The following is a 5,812-nucleotide window of genomic DNA, read 5'->3' on the forward strand; positions in this document are numbered from 1 at the left end:
CGGGGAGGATAGGAAGAGGGGGAGGGAGAGAGGGAAAGACAGAGTAGAGAGAGAGAGAGAGAGAGTCTTCAGCCGGCGTTCTTTCCTTTTTTTAGTCCTGTGCTTTGTAATCCCTTCCTTGTTATTCATTCAGCGGCCTCTTGCTCGTTTGCTGTATAATGATCTGTTTTTCTGCGCCTCTGTTCTCTTTTCTGTCTCTATTCTTGCTTTATCCTCCCTTCTTTGCTTCAGTCCCACCACTGACTGCTCAGCTCATCGAGCACAGAGGAGGAGGAGGAGGAGGAGGAGGAGAAGGAGGAGGAGGGCTGAGGAGGAGGGAGAGAGAAGAGGGAGGGATGAGGAAGGAAGGAAAAAAGAGGGGAGGAGAATCATAAGACGGATGAGTGAGGGAGAGATGAATGAGTTTATGTGAGTGTGTCACGCACCCGCGTGAGTGTGTGTGAGTGTGTGTGTGAGAGAAATATGAAGAGAGGAGGAAGGATGATTTAGTTGGCACGTGTGTGTGTGAGAGTGAGTGAAAAGAGATTGAGAGAAAGAGAACGAGGGAGGAAGAGAGGCGAGAGAGTGTTGATGCAGTTCTCATTATCAGTAGATTGGACTGGTGCCTGAGTGACAGCTGATTCATCATGGGAGAGAGAGAGGAAGGGAGAGTGAAGGGGAGGAAAGAGTGTGTGTGTGTGTGTGTGTGTGTGTGTGTGTGTGTGTGTGTGTGTGTGTGTGTGTGTGTGTGTGTGTAACAAGGAGGGAAAGGGGGGGTTAAAATCTGCCCTGAGACATCTGCTTCATTCAGGTCTCTTTCTCTTCTCCCTTTTTTTTTTTGTCCATCTCCTCTTTTTCAGCCTCAAGTCCTGAAAATCAACAGTCTGCTGCTTTGGGTCGCAGACATGCCGGTGCATACCGTGATGTGACCAGCATAACTGTATCATCCACACACCCACGCGCACACACAGCCCCCCCCCCCCCCCCAAACCGGTCACATGCTCCCATTGATTAGACAGGCCTCATATGTCTGACACATCACGTTAGCCGGGTTTTCCATCAATTACCGTCCACCCTTGGTGAGCTAACATCCCATCTACTGTCACCGAGACCCAATTCTATCACAGCGTCCGTTAGATCTGGAGCTGGAAACCACCATCTGCACACATACAGAGAGAAACACAGCACCAAACCAAGCTGCATCACAGGGGAATAATGTCCCATTTGGAGCAATTATTTGAGGTGGTTCTGCTCATTGGTGGTATAAAATCGAAAAGGGACGTTTTTTGGAGCTTTCTCTTTTCTATCTCGGTGTCCGCCGCAGCCTGGAGGAACCTGGCCGCTCTATCACTGTCTGCATCTCCACACACTAACCCTCGTTTTTCTCTCTGTCACTTCCTCTCTCACACACACCAGCATCCAGCCACACGGCGTCCGTTCCACCGCACGTGCACACGTATTCAAGTATAAGAATGGAGACGGACACCGAGGGCTTTACCTCTCCTCTCTGAGTTGTGAGGAGGAAATGTGCTCGTGATAAGATTGATCGCGAGGGTCTCAGAGAGCTATCTATAACCCCGTCTGTCACCACCGAATCAATGAGAGGGACTGCTGCTGTAGGACACGCTGTGTATACAACCTGTTCTCACTGCCAAGGTGTCAAATAATGCCAGTTTGAAGCGTTGGGGCACCGTCCAAGCTGCAATCATTTCACACACTGGAGTGAGAATGTGTCGGTAAACACATGTGTAAACACACACAAGGACACACATCAAACACGCCTGCAAACCATCATGTGTGCACATAAATGCACGCTCACACACGCACACACACATACCCACACAACTAAACACACACAGACTGATCAACAGCTGTGAGAGCAGTTGTGAAACATCAGCGAACTACAAACTGACAGTGGGGGCAGACTGGAGAGAAGAGATAAAGAATACTAACAGCAAAGAGGATGGAGGGGTGGTGGTGGGGAGGGAGGGAGGGCGGTATAAGGGTGTGTGTGTGTGTGTGTGTGTGTGTGTGTGTGTGTGTGTGTGTGTGTGTGTGTGTGTGTGTGTGATGGAGCGGATGGAGGTCATAAAAAAAATAATGCAGTCGGTTCTGAATCTGAAACATCAAATTATTCTTTCGGTATGATTAGTCCAAGCTGCACACACACACACACACACACACACACAGAAGCAAACAAAGACATCCGCCAACACTCTGCAAACACCCCTGACCTCCGGGGTTGAGACAGTCGAGACCCTTCGGCCCACGGGGGTCACGCTCTGCTGCACGGAGCCGGGTCGTCGGGGTCAAGAGAGGAGGAGGAGGAGGGCCAACAAAACACACAGCACGATGTGCGATGATTACAGACAACAGCCAATGACGAGTGTCCACCTCTGACCTCATCGCCGTGGAAACGTGAGGGAATGCCTGTCACCAAGGGAGCGGTATAACTCAATCTATCACCGAACAGAGACGGAGGGGGGAGACGAAGAATGAAATACCAGCCTCAACCATTTTCCTTATTATTGGGGCTCTTGTTCTGTATTTTAGACAGACGCCGTCATAGATCCCCCCCCCCCTTTCTTAGCCTCTCTGCCTGGCTCTTTCTCTATCATTTGCCTGTCTGATGCATGCTGTGGCAGAATAAGAGCTGACACCCCGGTCTCAGCAGCAACCGGGGCTGCCATCGGCACTTAAACACTTTCTCTCTCTGCTACTTCCCCCTTCTACTTCCCCCTTCGCTCCCCGGCGTCCATGCAGCACTCTAGCTGCTGACGAGGAACACAGAGAAGACGACAAATAAAAGGAGAGAAATGATGGGGGGGGGGGGGGGGGGGTGAGAAAGCCCTCCTCCATCTTTATTCCTGCTTTCTCCTCCCCTCTTGTGTTTTCAACACCCTCCCCTCCTCATCTCAGCCCTGGTGAGGTCACTGACCCCGAGTGAGTGAGCCTCATTACCCAGTCACTCTGTATCCACTCACATAGGGTGGTGTATATATATATATGTGTGTGTGTGTGTGTGTGTGTGTGTGTGTGTGTGTGTGTGTGTGTGTGTGTGTGTGTGTGTGTGTGTGTGTAAATATAACGTATATTATTCATTCCTGAAGTCACTCTGTCAGTTTCAGAAAAGACGTTAGAAGAGATGACAGAGGACGGGTGTCATCGCCAGAGAGGTACGGAAAGATTAAAAGATGGTGAATCGAGGACGGCGGAGCGGAGGGAGATGAGGGGATGGGTGGTGGGATGTGGAGAGGGTGGAGGGGTAAGGGATGGCTTGTGTTGGATCAAAGATAATTGTCAGCGGAAGTCATTATGCACATATTGTATAGAGAAACCCGAGGACGCTCCTTTCAAACGATCCTTCTCATGGGTTTCTCCTCTCCTCTTCATCATCCTCTCGTTGTCTTCCATACCATCAGGGATTTAATTGGACACCGATGGGTTCACTGTGACCTCAAGAGAGACTAAAAAATAAATGTAAAAAAAAATAAAGTTAAAATTGCTGGGACAGGAAACTGAATCCACACCACCATCAGCATTAGTCCGCTCTAGAAACACTTCAAAATGATCCAAGAGGCAGCACAATTACGAGTCTGCAGACTTATGGCACAGCCTCAGACATTCAGCAATAACAACCTAAACCAGAGTCTTATGAGGTTTGGATTGCTATGGTGGACTTATTAGGTTGGTTTGGTCTGTGCGTCATGGTCTGTGTCATGTCACATGTCACATGTGACGGTGTCAGCCACATATATATATATATATATATATATATATATATATATATATATGCAAGCAAATGAATATGATATGGGAGGGAAGTACGCTGTGTTTCTCCAGCCTACCCACCGTCCTCCCCCCACCCCCGAATAGTTAACTCTGGACTCAGGCTGTCTGGTGCCTGTCTGGCCACGAAACTGTCCCAAACACACCATTCATGCATGCTCACATAGACGTGCATTACCAGAGTGTGGCCTCCTGAAGCCCTGAATCAGCAAACACACACAGCCACACACATAAGCTGACGTCCCACCACAGCACGCAGAGCAGCATAAATCAAGACTGTTAATGGGCCTGAGCCACAGGGCTTCACTGTACTCTCTCTCTCTCTCTCTCTCTCTCTCTCTCTCTCTCTCTCTCTCTCTCTCTCTCTCTCACTCTCTCTCTCTCATGTCCATCTGTCCGTTTGCAAGTATGAGCAGGGTACAGTGACACACATACTGAATGGGAAATTAGCCTGCTGTGACATTCGGTCTTAATGTGTGTGTGTGTGTGTGTGTGTGTGTGTGTGTGTGTGTGTGTGTGTGTGTGTGTGTGTGTGTGTGTGTGTGTGTGTGTGTGTGTGTGTGTGTGTGTGTGAGTGTTCCAGCACATCTGATTTCTGTTTATGGTTTGGTGTTTGTCTTCATAGGAATATTAACGTCATACATCCTCTCAATGTCTGTAAATGATATGAAGATAATTATATGTCTGTCTGTCTATCTGACTGAATTCATACAAGTTAAAGGAAGAACACAATAAAGAAAAGTTAAGAAATCAAATGAATGCTCACATGTTGTGCAATGTGATAGACAGCGTTCTCCACCATCCTCGTTACCAAAACAACAAATAAGTGAATATCTTTTGGAAGAATGGTTGAAAGGTTGCGTTATGTGACTTGGCTTTGTCCACATAACTTCTGAGTGACATCATGACATCATTAGTACACTTGCTGCTGTTATATATGTCTCTCCATTCATCCATGGACTTGTGGTTTGTCTTCCCTTGACATTTACTTGCAATGGTCTAGAGCTTATGTGAAGTTGTATTCAGTGAATGCAGCTAAAATCACTGACAAAATGGCTGGAGTTAGAAGTTATTAGCATTGTTACAAATATCAATGAGATTTACAAATGAAGTTTTCGTCTCCATGTTTCCCGTCAAACTTTCAACTGGTCCATTGACCCTTCTTTCTCTGATAACATCATTATTATTATGTTTTTCAGACCCTAGAAAGGTCCCTCCAGAGCCACTGAATACACAGTAAAACAGTAAAAACAGGCTGAATAATACCGCTGTGACGACTTAACTGATCTTGATGGTGGAGTGCCCCTTTAATTTATTACCCATCCTTATCTTTATATCTGTCTGCCCTGTCCATCTGTCCATTTGCAAGTATGACACACATACTGAGTGGGAAATTAGCCTGCTGCTTTGACATCGGTCTTCATGTGTGTGTGTGTGTGTGTGTGTGTGTGTGTGTGTGTGTGTGTGTGTGTGTGTGTGTGTGTGTGTGTTTGGGTGAGAGATATGTGTTGCTGTTTGCCTTTGTTTGGCCCTGCTCTGTCTACCCAGATGGTGATATCTACTGATTATCTCTGTATGAATCTCCTCCTCCATCTTCCTCCATCCATCCTCGGTCAGTCCCCCCCCCCCCACGATGCCCCCTCCTTCAATTCAAATCCGTCTTTCTCTTGACTTCATAAATACATCATCCACTCACCTCTACTTCTTTTGAGGATCACCTACAGGAAGTGAGAGCAGCATAAGAAGGTGTGTGTTGTTATATATCTCATAAAGATGAGAGATCAAGTAGAAGTTTCATCGGAGGCAACCGACACTTTTAACAGTGACAAACTATAATGAACTCAAGGTTAATTTATTGGCTTTTCCAAGCTTACTGTGTCCTAAGGCCATAAGTCATGTACTTACGAGAGCTGCAGGGATTAGTTTATTAATCAATTAGCCAATCGAAAAGAACATTATTCTATTTTGATGGTCGACCTTTGGCTGTGGGCGTTTTACACTGTTTTCAATGATGTTCCTGTTCTGGCAGCTTGTGGTGCACTGG

This window comes from Eutrigla gurnardus (genome assembly GCF_963514095.1).
Source record: "Eutrigla gurnardus genome assembly, chromosome: 9".
In the NCBI taxonomy this organism is placed as follows: domain Eukaryota; kingdom Metazoa; phylum Chordata; class Actinopteri; order Perciformes; family Triglidae; genus Eutrigla; species Eutrigla gurnardus.